The 19,419-nt window shown below is 46.1% G+C and overlaps 1 non-coding gene and 1 pseudogene across 1 annotated transcript; both read right to left on the minus strand.

Annotated features, from left to right (window-relative positions):
* Positions 1-15,630: 15,630 nt before the first annotated feature.
* On the minus strand, positions 15,631-15,748 carry LOC146011677 (5S ribosomal RNA; annotated as a pseudogene).
* A 928-nt stretch (positions 15,749-16,676) lies between these two features.
* On the minus strand, positions 16,677-16,795 carry LOC146014280 (5S ribosomal RNA). Its single transcript, XR_014447229.1, has one exon. It is a non-coding gene; the product is annotated as a 5S ribosomal RNA (ribosomal RNA).
* Positions 16,796-19,419: the final 2,624 nt, after the last annotated feature.

The raw sequence follows: 19,419 nt of genomic DNA on the forward strand, positions 1-19,419 counted from the left end.
GATAACGGGGGTGACCACCACTCGGTATTTGGTAACACGTCCACTTGCCACTCCGTGGTTGGTAACGTGGACTCTTTCCATTCCATGGTTGAAAATGGGATGTCTTCCCGCTCCGTGGTTGATAACGGGGGTGACCACCACTCTGTGGTTGGTAACGGTGGTTCTTGCCTTTCCGTGGTTGGTAACGGGGGCTCTTGCCTTTCCGTGGATGTTGACGGCGGCGAATTCCTCAATGGCGAGGGAGTTTTTCTCGCGCGGGGAGGCGGTGGGGCTTGTCTCTCCCGTGGTGCCGGTGGGGCCTGCCTCTCCCGCGGGGCTGGTGGGGCCTTTCTCTCACGAGGAGTCGGCGTGTCCTTTCTCTCGCGAGGAGGTGGTGGGACCTTTCTCGCGCGGGGAGGTGGTGGAGCCTGTCTTACCCGCGGTGCCGGGGGCATCTGCCTCTCCCGGGGCTCTTGCTTAGCTTGGCCCATTGATGTTAATTGGGCCATTTTCCTCTCTAGTGGTAGTTTGGACACACTCTGCATCACCTTAATTAAAGATAAAATAAAAATAGTAAATAACAAATAAGCTATACACAAATATTCCTTCTAGTCATAATGGACGGAATCTAGTTGTTTTCAGCGCCGGCACAGTAGATGGCGCTCAAAAGGTGCTACTGAATTGTTTTCCCATTTGTAGTGCGACCAACTTCTGGCGCAGGCATTTCAGCAGGAGTGTTCACATTGTGCCCATTACTTTTATCAGGTCCCCGATGGTGGGGGTCTGCTCAATAATGCGCATGTGAATACAGTGGGCAGGCCCATAGAAATGCTGGGTAGAGACTAGCACACGCAGTCATGACCCTGCGTGATCGGGACGGGCGGATGAGGTCACTTGATTTCAGCGCCTGCCCCCAAATGAAAGCGTTCATCTGAAAAGTAAATCCTGACTTTTCACAATGAACAGAGGAAAAATCAGTCAATGGTGATTAACCATCGAACGATCTTTCCAGTGTGCGGGCGCATACGCTTGAATGTGTAAGCGTACACGTGACAGCATAGTGTTGGGTATTTGTGTGGCGGGGTGGGCGTGCCTTTGGTGGGCTGGAGTTTACCTCACTTTCAGGTGAGCCTCGCCCCTTAAGAAATCCATGAAGAACCCTACTGTAATTGCTCAAACAACAAAGTACAAATAGAAATAAGAGCACACTTACTTACCTTGCCACTATAGAACGGGACGCAGCGCACGGCTGCTCCCGTTTGTCTCCTCCTTCCTTCTCTCTCTCCTTGCTCCTCTCCAAAATCAATATAAGAATTGAAAATGCTGAATACTCAGGCACATTCAAAAGCTCTGACTGCTCAAGTCGGGACCAGGCAACAGAATGACTCCTAGTGTTCCGTCCTGGCTCACCAGGCATTGTGACATCATAGAACCATTGTGATGTCATCACATGGGTATTAGCAGCAGCCATACAGGCAAATATATGTATAAAATAAAGTATTAGACTGTGTGTACGTATAAGCAAGGGCAGAATAGCATATCTCCTACCTGCCTTAATTTACAACCATGAATGGCGCAAAATTATTACCAAACTGGGTGGAGCTATGCAGATTGGGGCGTTTTTTTTTTATACCAATGTAACATGTCTTAATGCTGTGAATGGGATCAGGCCTTTCCAAGTACTATACTAAAGTTTGGGTAGGGGTCTTTCAGTGCTGCTTCAGCCTCTGTGCTCTCAGAAGGGCAGTTCGGGCACCGCTACTGGTCATGTGCGACCTTGATAAAGCCATTAAAGTGAAATGCGCATTGGCAGAACGCCTCTGTTGTGTTGTTATGGTAACAGTGATAGGTTACTGTGTGTGGCCTAGACAGAAGGGCTCAATAGTGGAGTTAAAAACAAGGGGGGAGGTTGGGCACTGTGTGGGAGTGTCCACCAAGGGGCGCTGAAATGAGCAAGGCAGCTGCACTGGCGGGTTAGTTGGGCCCGGTAGAGACAAAAAAAAAAAACCAGGGTGTCAGAACAAGGTTCTGTGGCAGCGCTGTATAGAATGTATTGTATTACAATTAATTAAGAAATTGGATGATCTTTACAAATGGTTTTATTAAATTGGACAAACTGTCCATATATAAAATGGATAAGCAAAATGGCATGTACATGCACTATAAAAAATGCAACAATGAAAATGAAATAAAATATATAAAAACACTCTGCCTGCTGGATTTCATATTGGTATATACAAAAATACAGTTGATATTGGATATCCGGTATAGTTACCAATCCTGGTGACAGGGCAATGTTCCAAATTTCGGAAATGAGGGATTTGGTCAATAGGGCCCCAATGGGCTGATGATGTTGGATCCTCTCTAGTTGGTGGCCTGGAGCGATGGGAAATGTTCCGTGGCCACTGGAGGTGTTCCCAAACGAGAGTTGTCCCTGATGGATGTTTTCGGTCTTGAGATGTACTTGTTAGGCTCCTGTACAGCTCCTGTACAGCCTAATGATGAGCCCGTCAGGGCCGGGGATGCCTCCCAAGGCTGGGAAAGGAAGGGAATTTTGGGGATCCTCTCTATGGGTGACCGTATCGGACAATTGGATAAGGGTCCACGGTCCCTATGGAGGGATGGTTTTCTGGTAGTTCCCAATGAGGGATGGGACTTGAAATTGAGTCCAGTAATGGAGAATACCAGCAAGGCAGAGTCCAATGAATGGTGGGGTCTCCGATGAGACTGGGGGATGGGTCCAATAATGGACAGTACCAGCAAGGCACAGTCCAATGTATGGTGGGGTCCCCAACGCGTTTCGCTGCTTCCCACAATGCAGCTTTGTCAAGGATAATTTCATGGTCAGGCAAACTGCCTTATAAACCCTTATAGTTAATACAATAGATTGCACCTGGGTGCATAGATCATCCAATCTCATTGAAAACATATCAAAAGGTATTAAGTTTGAAGAGGAGACAATAAACTATATATATAAATATGGTAATCATGTTAAATTAAATAAATTATAAACTCAATCAGAGAAATAACTTACATTTTAGTCAGTTAATATGTTTATCCCGGTCATGTGATCGGAGGGGGTCCAATCATATATCACTGTGTGAAAGGTGCACACAGTATTATGGCCCCGTTTCATCCTGGTGTGTGTGGTATTGTATCCCCACTTCCGGGCTACACGGGCGGTGGGGACGCGAGATGCCGCCACACGCATCGCGCGTCACTCACGCGCCGTGTCTAGATAGTGTACGTTGCATACTAATGACGTAATTGCGCTGCCGTCTATGGCCTGCGGCTCCGGATCTAAACAGAGTTGCGGTCACGTGTCCCGCACTGTCGTCATCACGTAAGCGTTATATGGACGAATCGGGTATGATATGTGTTATATTCTACCCAGTGTTTTGGTCACATGACCTGTTGCTATGCTACGTGGTAAACCTCGCAGGTTGCATTTACCAAATGTTAATAGATGTTCATATATATGCAAGTATATGCACCTTGATCATATTTTAAAGGTGCATACAGTCTGAGTATTAAATATTCACACATTATACGGGATATTCATGAATTTACATATATAAGGAGGTAATTGCTGTATCATATCAGGAAATGGAAAATCCATGTATATATGCACATAATAGGAGGTTGAGGGGGAGAAAAAGAAAGCGGAAGCAAGAGGATTGAATAATAAAAAATATACAAAATATATATATACATATGGGACCAGATGAAAATTAAATGGTTATATGAGTGTATATGCAGAAGTGGCCGCATATAATAATATAATCGATTGTTATTTTGTAATGCACTCAGCACTAAGCTATAAGTATCCACTACATTCGTACAGAGAATACATACATATTTACACCCTACATCACTATTTTTACATGGTACATTTGTATTATTTCCTAATCTTTAAAGAAGGACAATTTCCAAAAAAGGAGAGAAAAGAAGGGAGGGGGGGCCCTATTGACCAAATCCCTCATTTCCGAAATTTGGAACATTGCCCTGTCACCAGGATTGGTAACTATACCGGATATCCAATATCAACTGTATTTTTGTATATACCAATATGAAATCCAGCAGGCAGAGTGTTTTTATATATTTTATTTCATTTTCATTGTTGCATTTTTTATAGTGCATGTATATGCCATTTTGCTTATCCATTTTATATATGGACAGTTTGTCCAATTTAATAAAACCATTTGTACAGATCATCCAATTTCTTAATTAATTGTATTACAATACATTCTATACAGCGCTGCCACAGAACCTTGTTCTGACACCCTGTTTTTTTTTTCAATAGTGGAGTTACCTGTAAACCATAGGATAGATAGCTGCCGAAGGCTGATTGGTTATACTGACTCCCCTCTATGCGATATTGTTAGATTGCTAACTATACATGTTACATCTGCCCCATCTGCCGTGCACATGGTTTTGCCCGTTTTAGGAACAAATTTTTACTGCGATCAGGTCTGAATAAGGGCCACTGTCTTCCCCCATCTGTGTCACTCATACCTGACTGTGTCACTATCTTTTAAAATGTAAGCACTCACGAGCAGGGCCTTCTCTCATCTTGCGCATGAGCAAAACCCGACCTTCGGTGGCGAGATTGGACCATAGCGACCGTGTTTGTATCACCCCCCTTGGGATAACCTGACTGATCCACCCAAGCACAGTCTACAGAAGCCAAAATCCCATGTGTTTTTATATAGCACATAGAAGACATAAGCTATCATTTCTCTCGTGGTCAAAGCGCTGAATGCAGTAGAAATGCTGGTACTCCAGAGCTCACGGCATTCCAGAATACTTCTGTCCCAATGGTTCTGTAATGCCTACCAATGTCCTACCCCCGCCCCCCGCTTCCCCCCCCCGGCTAGCTTTTCTCACCTCCCACTTCATATGCTCCTCCTCGTTGTTCCCTCAGATCCCCCTTTCGGAAGACCCCTCACTCTCTCTTATATAGGGGTTTAGGACACCAAAATGGAATTATTTATTTATTATATATTTACAGTCTCTTGTATAGAGCAGCTTATTACATTGTGCTTTATAATTGGAAACACTTAGTAAACAATGTCGGTAGTAACAGACCGATATAGAGGTAGGGAGGGCCCTGCTCGCAAGCTTACAATCTATAATATAAAGTGGTAGTAAGGCGGTGATTAAGACACTGAGCCACTCTCTGTGTAATAAGGTGGGCACTGCGACACTGTGTAATAAGGTGGGCACTGAGACTCTCTGTGTAATAAGGTGGGCACTGTGACATTCTGTGTAATAAGGTGGGCACTGCGACTCTCTGTGTAATAAAGTGGGCACTGCTACACTCTGTGTAATAAGGCGGGCACCGCTACACTGTGTAATAAGACGGGCACTGTGACACTCTCTGTGTAATAAGGTGGGCACTGCACCACTCTCTGTTTAATAAGGTGGGCACTGCGACATTCTGTGTAATAAGGTGGACACTGCGACTCTCTGTGTATAAGGTGGGCACTGCTACACTCTGTGTAATAAGGTGGGCACCGCTACACTGTGTAATAAGGTGGGCACTGTGACACTCTCTGTGTAATAAGGTGGGCACTGCAACACTCTCTGTGTATTGAGGCGGGCACTGTAACATTCTCTGTAATAAGGTGGGCACTGCGCCACTCTGTGTAATAAGGCGGGCACTGCTACACTGTGTAATAAGGTGGTCACTGTGACACTCTCTTTGTAATAAGGTGGGCACTGCAACACTCTGTGTAATAAGGCGGGCACTGCTACACTGTAATAAGGTGGGCACTGTGACACTCTCTGTGTAATAAGGTGGGCACTGCAACACTCTCTGTGTATTGAGGCGGGCACTGTAACATTCTCTGTAATAAGGTGGGCACTGCGCCACTCTGTGTAATAAGGCTGGCACTGCTACACTGTGTAATAAGGTGGGCACTGTGACACTCTCTGTGTAATAAGGTGGGCACTGCAACACTCTCTGTAATAAGGCAGGTACTGTGACACTCTCTGTGTAATAAGGTGGGCACTGCAACACTCTCTGTGTAATCAGGCGGGTACTGTGCCACTCTCTGTGTATTGGTAGGCTAATTGGCTCCCAACACATTAACCCTAAATGTCTGTGCTTGTGTGTACATGTGAGTAGGGAATATAGATTGTAAGCTCCACGGGGCAGGGACTGATGTGAGTGTTCAAACATTCTCTGTAAAGCGTCACGGAATATGTGTGCGCTATATAACAAACTGTTAATAATAATAAGATGAGAATTCCTAATGAAGCTTTTCTGCAGTCAGAACATGACAATGGATTGATTCCTGTGTGAATTATTTGAGGTCTGCTAAGTTTTAGCTTGCTGCCAAAACTTTTCCCACATTCAGAGCACAAAAAGGACATCTCCCCTTTACGATTTGTCTCATAAGTGGCCAGATCTGTACAGTCTGTATATAAGGTCCCATAGTCAGAGCTGGACAGTAGGGTCTCCTCTGGAATCTCCTGAAGCGTGCAGTCTTCATGTTTTGTACCATTTACACCATTTACCGCACAATCTTCCAAACCAAGGGAAATGTCGTCTTGTTCAAGTCTGTACTCGCTCTTAATATCGTCTGCCAAAAACAACAAGTAAGAAATACATGCTCACTGAATGGTGATATTTGCGCAAATTTATGTGTAAGCCCCCAAGCCGTCATCAAGGTCTCTCTGTATATTGGGGGTCCCTAGCGTTATATCTAGGTGCAGGGTCCAGCACCCCAAAAAAAAAAAAAAACAGCATAAGCTAGAAAGCCCAGAGCGGCACACCATTGAGAATACTATAGTGTTCAAATATATTAGTGATAAGATGCCGAAGCTATATATATAGAAAGTGAGAGAGAAAAAATACCATCTGCCCCACCTGCAGTGCAGCATTGTTTTTCCATTAGCAAACTAAATGTGCTTTGTGAATAAACCTAAATTACCCTTTTACGTGACTATCCGCATGTGTGTTATGTTGCTTTGTTGCAAAAGAATTGTGTGCAGTGATGACTGTGTGAAATAAAAACTTACCCAAAAATCAATCACTTAATAAACATTGCAGAGGCATTCATCATACCACATTGACTAAAGTATCACTTACTAACAGGTGATCTTTCTGTGGATTAAGCTTTTGGGAAGCAGTAGTTGTGTAGCCCCGTGACTCCTTTTGATTTGCTGATACAGCATGTGTTTTCAGAGCTGAGGATCCCTGTGCAGGCGCCGCTGTCCATGGTGCTGGCCAGCTCCCATCTACAGCTGTCAATGTCCATGGTGCTGGCCAGCTCCCATCTACAGCTGTCAATGTCCATGGTGCTGGCCAGCTCCCATCTACAGCTGTCAATGTTCATGGTGCTGGCCAGCTCCCCTCTACAGCTGTCAATGTCCATGGTGCTGGCCAGCTCCCCTCTACAGCTGTCAATGCCGATGGTTCTAGCCAGCTCCCATCTACAGCTGTCAATGTTCATGGTGCGGGCCAGCTCCCCTCTACAGCTGTCAATGTCCATGGTGCTGGCCAGCTCTCCTTTACAGCTGTCAATGTCCATGGTGCTGGCCAGCTCCCCTTTACAGTTGTCAATGTCCATATTGTTGGCCAGCTCCCCTCTACAGCTTTCAATGTCCATAATGCTGGCCAACTACCACCTACAGCTGTCAATGCCCAAGGTGCTGGCCAGCTCCCCTCTACAGCTGTCAATGTCCATGGTGCTGGCCAGCTCCCCTCTACAGCTGTCAATGCCGATGGTTCTAGTCAGCTCCCCTCTACAGCTGTCATGTCCATGGTGCTGGCCAGCTCCCCTCTACAGCTGTCAATGTCCATGGTGCTGGCCAGCTCCCCTTTACAGTTGTCAATGTCCATATTGTTGGCCAGCTCCCCTCTACAGCTTTCAATGTCCATAATGCTGGCCAACTACCACCTACAGCTGTCAATGCCCATGGTGCTGGCCAGCTCCCCTCTACAGCTGTCATGTCCATGGTGCTGGCCAGCTCCCCTCTACAGCTGTCATGTTCATGGTGCTGGCCCAGCTCCCCTCTACAGCTGTCAATGTCCATGGTGACGGCCAGCTCCCCTCTACAGCTGTCATGTTCATGGTGCTGGCCCAGCTCCCCTCTACAGCTGTCAATGTCCATGGTGACGGCCAGCTCCCCTCTACAGCTGTCATGTTCATGGTGCTGGCCCAGCTCCCCTCTACAGCTGTCAATGTCCATGGTGCTGTTCAGCTCCCATCTACAGCTGTCAATGTCCATGGTGCTGGTCAGCTCCCCTCTACAGCTGTCAATGTCCATGGTGCTGGTCAGCTCCCCTCTACAGCTGTCAATGTTCATGGTGCTGTTCAGCTCCCATCTACAGCTGTCAATGTCCATGGTGCTGGTCAGCTCCCCTCTACAGCTGTCAATGTTCATGGTGCTGTTCAGCTCCCATCTACAGCTGTCAATGTCTATATTGCCAGCCAGCTTCCCCTCTACAGCTGTTAATGTTCATAATGCTGGCCAACTACCACCTACAGCTGTCAATGTCCATGGTGCTGGTCAGCTTCCCTGCATACGCTAAGGGGCCTTACTTTAGGTTGACCACTAAAGGTCAACAGGGCTAAGGGCGCCACATGAAATAGGTCGACAGGGTCGGAAGGTCCACACAAGCATTATGTCGACAATGGGAAGGTCAAGTCAAAAGGTCAACATGAGTTTTTCACATGTTTTCATCCCATATATTGCATGGCACACTACGTTCCCCATGTTTTGGGCACGGTGCCTCTCTGCACTTGGCACACTATTATATTCTCCCTCCACGCCCTAGAACAGTTTTGTCAAACTCATGGCCCTTAAGCGGTTATGGATCTACACGTCCCAGCATGCTTTGCCACAGTTATAGCAATCCATTATATAAATCTGTGGCAGGGCATGCTGGGACATGTAGTTCCACAACAGCTGGAGGGCCATGAGTTTGACACCACTGCCCTAGAGGATGGCAGGGTATGAGATACCGCATGTCAGCACAAAAAAGGTAAAAAACAACTCATGTCAACCTTATTCGTGTTTCAACCTTGCCATGTCAACCTATTTCTTTTGTCCGCCCTGTCAACCTTTAGTGGTTGACCTAATGTATGTGGACCTTCTTAGTGTCGACCTAGTGACTATATCCCACTGTATATCCAACAGAAGGTCACACAAGAAAAAGGTTGAGGTGAACATGGTCGACATGAGTTTTTCACAATTTTTTTTTTTACTGACTTGTTCATACTTTACAATCCCAGTGGATATAGAGGGGGGGATATAATAGTGTCCAAAGCATGATACAGTGCCCATGTGGACATAGACACCATAACCCACGAAAACCTTGCGTTGACCATGTTTACGTCCAACTTTTGCTCGTGCCGACCTTCAGTTACTGTGGACCAAGAGTGTGTAGACCACTTTTAGGTGTCAGCCATTAGTGGTCAACCTAGACATTGTCTACCGTTTATCCCAGAACCCGGACTGGTCGGCACCCATGTACATAAACTGCTGTCCATGGTGCTGGTCAGCAGCCAGGTTGCACATGGTCTATGCACAGGTCGTTTTAAGAAGGTCACACTACAGGTGACTGTTCAGCTAACTGTGAGACAACTTGGAACAGATATGATGGCGGGATTTGAGGTCATCAGAACACAGGAAAGTGGATGGATGGACTTTAGGTGGAACCTGGAGGAACCTGAATACTCACTCTGCTGCACAAGCTGCTCTATGAAGATTATCAGGGGCCTTTAGGCCATCTCAAGATAGACCATCGGGGGCCTGTAGGCCATCTCAGGATAAACCATCGGGGGCCTGTAGGTCATCTCAGGATAAACCATCGGGGGGCCTGTAGGTCATCTCAGGATAGACCATCGGGGGCCTGTAGGCCATCTCAGGCTACACCATTGGGGGTCTATAGGCCATCTCAGGATAAACCATCGGGGGCCTATAGGCCATCTCAGGATAGACCATTGGGGGTCTATAGGCCATCTCAGGATAGACCATTGGGGGTCTATAGGCCATCTCAGGATAGACCATTGGGGTCTATAGGCCATCTCAGGATAGACCATCGGGGGTCTGTAGGCCATCTCAGGAAGGTGAACAGTAACACTAACAAAGTCTTGAAAAAATGCTTTTCCGAACTTGTTCAATGTCATAATATTGTGAACTATGAGGGGATACTTGTAACCAGGGGATATCAGTGACATTTCCTGCATTACATAAATGGGTCTGTTACTAACAGAGTATAAATAAGCATGATCATTATGTAAAAATCCTAACATTAGTGATGATGAATAGACCATTGACTATATCAATTAATACTAATTTCAATAATAAACAACATTAGGAGTGTAATGTACGGCACATTCCTCCACTTACCAGGCCAATACTAATCGCTTATGTACTAACATATGAGATTAGTATCACAAAGGACATTTCTCCATATAAGGGCTGCCCTTTGTGATGGCTGTTCTGTGGGAGTGCACATGGGATCTTGCTATGGGTAACCAATCAGAATCTATTATTTATTTAGCACCCTCTAGGAGGTAATAGTCTCTATTATTGACACATGAAAAAAGGTTGACATGCATTAGATCGACGTGGTCAAAAGGTCAACACAGGCAAATGTTCCTCATGGAAAAAGGTCATGAGTTTTCAGGGAGAAGCCCGGAGAGGAGACTTTCATTACCCCCCATTACGGGAAATAGTCAAAATCACTGATCTCCATGGAGGGGGCGGGGCTAAAATGACACGAGTGTGTCATTTTAGCTCCGCCCCCTCCTCTGAGACCCACGGATTGCTGCATTTAAATGGTTTCTGATTCCGTGAGGGTTGCCCACCCTTCCGGGGGGGCCGATTTTCGGGATACTCCCGGTAATTCCGGGAGAGTCGGCAACCCTGGTTTTTCATGATTTTTTTTTTTGTAAAACCCAACATAGGTTACCATCCCAGTGGGCATATAGAATAGAATATGTGTCAGAAGCTATGTTCGCCATGCAAAGGGACACGGTACACTAATAGGTTGTCTATGCTGACTGATGTCGACATAGACACCAATGGAACACTGTAATGCTCAAGTTCTCCAGATAACAGGAATTTTGGTCTTACCTGTTAATTCTGTTTTTCTGAAGCCATGGTGGATCACTGGTACCATGGGATATTCTAGGTCCTCCAGACCGGGCACCAAGGAGTTAAACTTCTGAGAGTGCAGCTGGGCTGGCCTCCTTAATACCCTGCCCTGCCCCAGGCTAATCAGTTTACTTACTACCAAAGCCCAAGGAACAGGAAAAGGTGAAGCCGACCCACACACACACATACACCCCAACACCAGAGTCTTGAAGAAACAAGACAGAGAGACACTCAAACTCAGTAGATAAGAGCGAAGGGTGGGCGCCCAGTGATCCACCATGGCTTCAGAAAAACAGAATTAACAGGTAAGACCAAAATTCCTGTTTTTTCCTTCAGCCTATGGTGGACCACTGGTACCATGGGACGTCCTAAAGCAGTCCCTCAAGGGTGGGAACGCTCCCTAACTGCACTGAGGACTCCTCTGCCAAATGCTGCATCAGCAGTGGCGAAGGAATCAAACCTGTAAAAACAGATAAACGTATGTACAGAAAACCAGGTAGCTTCTCTGCAAATCTGCACAGCAGAAGCACCCCGGCCCGCCGCCCAGGACGATACTACCGAGCTGAGTAGAATGGGCTCTAACGGAGACCGGAACTGGCTTACGAGAAAAGATAGGCTTGACGAATGGCCGTTATAAACAGTCCATTGCAAGATGGATCAGAGGCTGGCCAGCCTCTCTTACGCCCATCATAAAGAATAAACAAAGAATACGTTTTTTGGAGAGCCTTGGTTCTCCGAACATAAAGGCGTAATGCACGCACAACATCTAAAGTAACTAAATCCGAATCCTCGGAAGAAGAATTAGAAGGCAAAAAAGCCGGGACAACAATCTCCTGGTTCAAGTGGAAACTGGATACCACTTTTAGGAAGATAGTCCAAACGAGTACGGAGTACTGCCCGGTCTTCATGGATAACTAGAAAAGGTGTCTTAACTGATAAAACACCTAGGTCCGAAACCCTCCGAGCCGAAGCGATGGCCAGGAGAAAAACAGTCTTCCACGTCAACCAATGCAAAGTGGCCTCCGCCAAAGGCTCATACGGAGCCTTCTGTAAAGCCTTGAGAACAATGATCAAATCCCAAGGGTGAACTGGGTAAACATAAGCAGGCTGCAAGTGTAAAACACCCTGCAGGAAAGTCTTAACCGCAGAAGACTGAGCAATCCTCTTATGAAATAAAACAGAAAAAGGCGGATACCTGGACCTTTAAGGATGCCAGACGCAATCCTGTATCCAGTCCCTCTTGTAAAAAAAAAGTCAATAACCCTGACAAAGAATATTGCCTAGGAGGCAAATGACACGTTAAACACCGGGCAAAATAAGTCCGCCACACTCGGTGGTAAACTCTAACTGTAGACCGTTTACGAGTAGAAATCATAGTATGAATAACTTGGTCTGAAATCCTCTAGCCTTTAAGACCGGCCGCTCAACCGCCATGCCATCAAATTTAGACAGGGAAGGTCTGGATGAAGACAGGGGCCTTGCGTGAGTAAGTCTGGCCGTAGAGGTAGACGCCACCGGGGGGTGCTGGAGAGATCCTTGAGATCTGTGAACCACGCTCGCTTTGGCCAGTTGGGTGCAACCAGAATGGCTATTACCCTTTCCACCTGAATCTTCTCTGAAACAGGGCAATCGGAGGAAAGAGATACACCAAGGAACCACCAGTGCGCCTATTAGAAATGCACCGGGTCTCTTGTGGGTGCTCGTAACAAAGAACCTTGTGGTTTTGCCGTGAGGCAAACAGGTCGATCTGAGGCCAAACCCACCGCACCACCAACTGGTGAAATACCTCTGAATGGAGGGAAGGCGCATGCAAGGTGAATTGAGACTGTCCTTAGATATAGGAACGTCCGCACTAAGTCCTGAACAGACTCTCTCTCTTGTCCTGGGGAGGAAAACCTGTTGCGACGAGGTATCCAGAAGGCTACCCAGGAGAATCATGTGCTGGGAGGGAATCATGCTGGACTTACGCCAGTTGATGAACCATCTGTATCCCTGTAAGATTGACATGTTCCTGGAGACTGGCCTGAGAGTTTACCATTGGAGAATATCGCCCAGTTATATCAGGATTCAAATCCCTTGCAGTCGCAAATGGGCTGTCATCACTGTCATCTCCCTAGTGATCACACAAATTGTGATGAAGTGACCAAAAAGGCAAAACTCGGAACTGGAAGAGATTTCTCTGAACAGTGCACCTGAGGAATTTGTGATGGTCCTCATGAATGGCGATATGCAGGTATGCATCCTGCACATGCAAGGAGGCCATTACCAGGAACAGGGTGTAATAGAACCTGGTGCCCTGTTGATATAAAGGGACCGAGATTACAACCCCCGCCGTGAAGAGGGAGCGAACGGCCCTGAGGAGAGCAGTAGCCCTGTCAATGTCTACAGGCAGACTTGTTGAAAAAGAATTGCCTGGGAATGTACCCTTTGAAAACAGAAGAGTAGATTCTGTTGATCGATGTGTCCGATGCGGTTTGCTGTTAAGCCCCATGGTGAGAACAAACCCAGTCAGGCAGATGGTTTGTACTTCTGCTCTGGGGCCTGCCCAGTCTAGTGAAATTACCTCATCCTAGGCTTTGGGACCGCTGAGGGTAATAAGGCAGTTTTTGGAAGCTGTCCTATTTAGGTATTGGCCACACGAGTACTATCAACGAGGACTATAAGATCTGAACATTTTGTTCCGGATCTTAGCTCTTCAGACAAGGTACAGTTGGAGCCTCTCTCAACTTTGTTGCTTAGGTCATGGCACACCATGGCCAGCCCTGGCTATCCTATTGTTCTCAGCAGAAATACAATAAATAGAATACAGTAGGGGATTAGCATAGTAATCCCATTACTCACTTAATCCTATTAACAGGTTAAATGAGGAGGGCTACATCTGTATGTCAAAAGTAAGGCCAAAGAAACTCATGCAGAAGCAAATGCATGGCATATAACTGCTCCTGAATTTGCATAGATAGAAAATTGGAATAATTCCATAAATCTATCCGTAGGTTCCTTAAGGGACTTTACCAGACGTGCAACATGGGCATCGACTGGTGGTAAGTTTTCAAACCTTTCCTTTTCCTTCCTCACAAGGTTAAAAGGAAAAAACACCTAGTCAAGAGAAAGTTCTTGGTACAGTAGGATGTGCCCAGGTCTCCTCCCTAAAGAGCTTTCCTAGCTGTGGAGACGTGAAAACGGACAGGTCCTTCCTTTGAATAAAGGAGGCTGTACTGTAGGCTGAGGGTCTGGCTTAGGTAAGGACAAGCCCATACTAACGCAGCCACGCTGGTCAGGGACATTTTTCAGTGTCTGACTTTGGAGAAATTTCTGATGCAAAGCAGAAATCCTCTGATTGTGAGTCATCAGACTGCAAAATTTGGCAAGTGAGCAGAAGCTAAGGATTTACGCTTAGCAGATTAGCTCAGATTGTTGCATGGATGCAGAAACCTGCACTAAATCCTGCAAATACCAGGATAAGCCATGAATTCATGCTGTTTTTCTCTTGCTTTGAAACCACAAGCCCCAGCATGCTGAGACATGTAGTTACACAGTAGCTGGAGAGCCATGGTTAGGTCAGGACTGTGCTAGAGGGTGGTTCCGAACCGTGGAACTCACAATCAATGCCAGTAATGAGAGCAGATACTAAACCACCAGGCTACGCATCTGATTGTTGTGTTACAGCAACATGAGGTGCTGTAGAGGCCACTGTGAAGCAGCTCCACTTTGGCTCAGCAGAACCTTTTACAGTAGCAAGTGGCAGTAGAGCCACAGAGCAGCTGTCACACATGCCTGTGTAATCCTGTACTGCACAGGTAAAAAACCTGGCACTCTGTGCAGGTATAAATATGCCGCATCCTTTTGGGGGGATGGGGCCTTTAGAAGACATAGTGACCCTTGTAGAACAAGAGGGCCGATATGTACACTCACACCGAGAAAATGCACGCACTCACTTACAAGTAAGTGAACAGTGGGGCAACAAGACACTGAAAAGGATAACTATCTATATGGAATAAATAGTTAAAACTACTGCACTGTGAGCCCACCACAGAAGTAGCTGCTGTTTAGGTAAACAGAGGTACTTAACATGGAATGTGTATAATACAATGAAACACCTTAAATTGACATGCAGTATAAACTGGCAGCCAATATATATACCAAAAGTGGCAGAAGTAAAAAAAAATATTTTTTTTAATTTTTTTTTTTTTTTTTTTAAGATGAAAAATCGTCCGATTTCTATTGATAATCGGATGATATCGATCGGATGCGTGTCCCACGGATCCTCTGATCTTAAGCAATAAAACACATTCTAGAGCAGTAATCCTAGATAGTGTCTGGAAAACAGAAAGTGAAACTAACACTCTGTTCCCAGCTACCAAACACCATGAGGTAAGGTAGGGGACATGTACACCGACACTAGGACAGTGTTGGTATTGGGTAGTAGTAACCTTCCTCTATCACTCTCTCTCTATCACACTAATCACCCTGAGGTGAGGTAGCTGTGCATGACATAGGCTGTGACAGGCAGCTCCACACTCCTCTGCTATAATGCCAAACCCACAGCACCTGGTGTGCACATGTGGTCTCCCACTCAGTACTAACCAGGCCCCACACTGCTCAGCTCCCAAATTCAGATGAAATTAGGTCTATCCAGTGTGGTATGGCTGTAGGTCTGGGCGAATGAGAGGAGAGAGGGAGAAAATGGGAGCCCTGTGGCAGAAAGCCCCTGAAGGGAACTGTCTACAGGGTTGTGAAGACAAAAATCACACACAGCCTTAATTAGGACAGTGGGTAATGACAGGCACTACACTAATTGGAAGAGACACAAACATAAGATAAGTGTCTCTGTTATCTGCTTCTGTGAGCCTACCACAGTAGTAATAAACTGTAAAGTAACAGAGTATACTAAATAAAAGCACAGATAACCTCAATTAGTGAGAAAAAATAGGGTAAAAATTAACCCCTATATAGGCATCTATTCTCAACAACCAGCACCATGAGGTGAGGAAGGAGGAATATGCAACCTGACACCAGGACAGTGCAGGACAGGGAGGCATAACACTCAGCGCCAGCAGTCTCTCCTTCAAGTCTCCCTCCATGCAGCATGCAGGATAGGCAGTGTCTGACTAACACTGTGGCACACCTGTTTGAAACAGGCACCAGAAGGAAGGAGAGAGGCGGGAGTGATGTCAACCAGGCAGGAAATTTGAAACAAAGGACCTGCACTGGGGCTGGGGGTAGAGCTATGGGCTGCTCAAAACAAAAAAAAAAAATAACCCCCTCCCGGAGCCTAACCAGGGCTATATGCCCATATAGGACCTGCAACAGGTCAGCCCTGGTGGCCTAGAGGGGAGACCGAAAGAACGGGACCCCGCTGCCGGGACCGCCGGCGTTGCCTCCTCCGCCAGCGGTGGTCGCCGCTATAGGTATGCCGGAGCCCCACACTGGGACTCCGCTTACCTGACTGAAGCTTCCAGACGCTGCAGCGGCTCCCCCGATGCCTTGTGGAGATGCTGAGGCATCTGGCCATGGAGGTCAGAGACCCAGCACAGCGTGCTTCCTTCTGTTGCAGTGCACTGTGCACAGTGCCTGCAGCAGGCAACCTACAGCACCTGGTGTTCCCATGTGGTCTCCCACAAAAGTACTAACCAGGCCCAACACTGCTTAGCTGCCAAGATCGGATGAGATTGGGCCTATTCAGTGTGGTATGGCTGTAGGTTGAAATAAAAGAAAAAATGAAGTTTAAAACCAGGGCTGAAACAGCCCTACCCTACAAATGTGCCTGTTCCTGAGGCACCAAGAAAAAAACTGATTAGCCTGGGGCAGGGCAGGGTATTAAGGAGGCCAGCCAAGCTGCACTCTCAGAAGTTTAACTCCTTGGTGCCCGGTCTGGAGGACCTAGAATATCCCATGGTACCAGTGGTCCACCATAGGCTGAAGGAAAAAGGTATTTTTCAAAAGCGTATATTCTTGTTTAGAGATATGAAATCATTTCATATCTCTAAACAAGAATATACGCTTTTGAAAAATACCTATCTGGAGAACTTGAGCATTACAGGGAAGTACCAGCCTCTGTATTCCATATATTTTTTGATTATATCCATCACTTTGTCTAGCGCCCATATTCACATTTCAAAAATATCTTTTCATTTATCTGTAAACCTTGGGGAAACCAGGTGATCCCCCCTTTTTTGAAAAGAATACAGGCAGCTTGGAGCGCAGTACTGACCGTCCCACACCAAACCCAATATTACCAATGGAACACTGAATAACTCACGTCAACCTTTTACCATGTTGACTCATTGCTCGTGACGACATTTTGACTATATTTACCATATTAACTTTCAACCTAATGATCCACACTTTGCCCAAGCTGCTGGATCTAGACACAGGACACTTGTTGTTCCCCATCTTTGCAGATAAGTAATAATTGTCCAAGAACAATGTCCTTGATGTGGACACTTCCCAGCGCCACCTTGTGGTCTCCAACCACCGTGACAGAGCTTCAGCTGTTCTGTATTCGTGCGATTATGTGAGAGGTGCAGCAATCATCTCCATGCCCAGGCAGGCTATATATATTTAAACATCCAATAGAAAGGCAACAATCAGAAAGGAATATGGGCGTCCTTGTGCAATTATTTACTTGTTCAGCTTTGATAGGTCTCTCTTCTTTCCGGGGCAAAAAAAAAAAAGTGGAACCCGCATGATGGTAGTACATGAGCTCGTCCCCATATGATGCCTGTTACAATTTATTAGTGCTGGATTGTAGAGGAGACCTCATTAAAAAAAAAAACTCAGCACAAGAAGTTAGCACACACTGTTACCACCACAATGCTGTGGTTCATAAATGCTGACCGTTCATAAATTAGGCAGGAGCGCAGTACAAAATATCGTCCCTGCTCTATGCCTCCTGCCCCACAGCGCCGCACGTTAGACACCCGCTCGGCGGGTGTCATAGATTAGGGGAAGCGCTTTCCCCTGCCATAAGGCACGGGGATAGCGCATATCCCCTGATCGCCGGGTAATAAATCTACCCCCGGTCTGTAACAAGAGAGCTAGGAGCTGATTGGTTGGTACTTTAGCCGTCTCCCCCCTTTGATCATTCTCATCCTAAAGTTCTTATTCTACTTACAAATTGTTATTACCCCAGTGGTAACTATTGTTGGGGTAACTTCAATCATTTATAAAGAAAGTTGAACACCAATGGCCTTATGTAATAGGCAATACTTTAACCCTTTGAGTGCCAATTTTGCTGTGAGAGAGCCTCAAAATATCCACTGAAAAGGCCAGCGCCACTCACAGCAACTTCTTTTTTTCAATGACTCGGCCGTATTTGTATTTATTTATGCTAAAAGAACAGTCGCTGTGAGCAACGCTGGCATTTTCAGTGGATATTTTGAGGATCTCACAGCAACGCTGGCGCTCAAAGGGTTAAAGAAAAACCCATCATGGTTTTGCCTTTTAAATTATTGGGACTTTAAAAACATGGGCTAACTCACCAGGAGCCCGATTTGGCTGCAGTTGATGCGACGCTGCATCTTGAGAAGCAGCAGCAGTAGAGCATCCAAGCCTGCAGTATATAGCTAGTTCTCCCCAGAGATGGCTCAGCACACACATGGCTGCTGCATCGCTGAGTGATCTGCGCTTACCTGGATCGCTCTGCACAAAGACACAGTCGCCTTTATAAAGAATCCACAACATACCGCAATGTTCGCTAGGTCAGATAAGATGTCAGAATACAATATTATGGCCGGTATTCAATGCCTCAGATTCGCCGTAGTTTACAGCGAATCCGGCATTTATCTGGGCTAACGGCAAATTTTTCCTCTGATAAAACGATTCTCCCAATTCAATGGAGACAATTCGCTTCAAGTGAACAGCGAATGTCGATTCGCCGGTGGTTTTCAATGGGGTTTTTAGTCAAATTCGCCGAGAGTGTATTCAATGCTCAAATGGCGAACTGCTTTCTCCAGTGATTTTCGCCATGATTCACGGTTCTGCATTCGTCATCTTTTTTTAGGTGAACTGGAATGTGAGATTTTAAAATAAAGGGTTTTTTATATTTTTTTAGGGTGTCAAAAAAATCAGAATTTTTTATCTGTGAAGGGGCATGCTATTTTTATTTCTGTGTTAGCTGCAAATGAATATATATTTAATTTTTTATTTAAAAAAAAATTTTTTTTACACATTCGCAAGCAAGATCGGGACCAATGAGTGCAGCGGCTCCGTATCCCAGTCCCCTGCCAGCTCTCAGGGGGCTCTCCCTGTGTCCCTGCCAGCCCTCCTTCACTCCCACAGTGTCCGGCGCAGGCAGGGAGGCTTCCATCTCCCTGCCTGCCGCCG

The sequence above is a fragment of the Crinia signifera genome, chromosome 6 (genome assembly GCF_055691185.1).
Source record: "Crinia signifera chromosome 6, ASM5569118v1, whole genome shotgun sequence".
Taxonomy (NCBI): domain Eukaryota; kingdom Metazoa; phylum Chordata; class Amphibia; order Anura; family Myobatrachidae; genus Crinia; species Crinia signifera.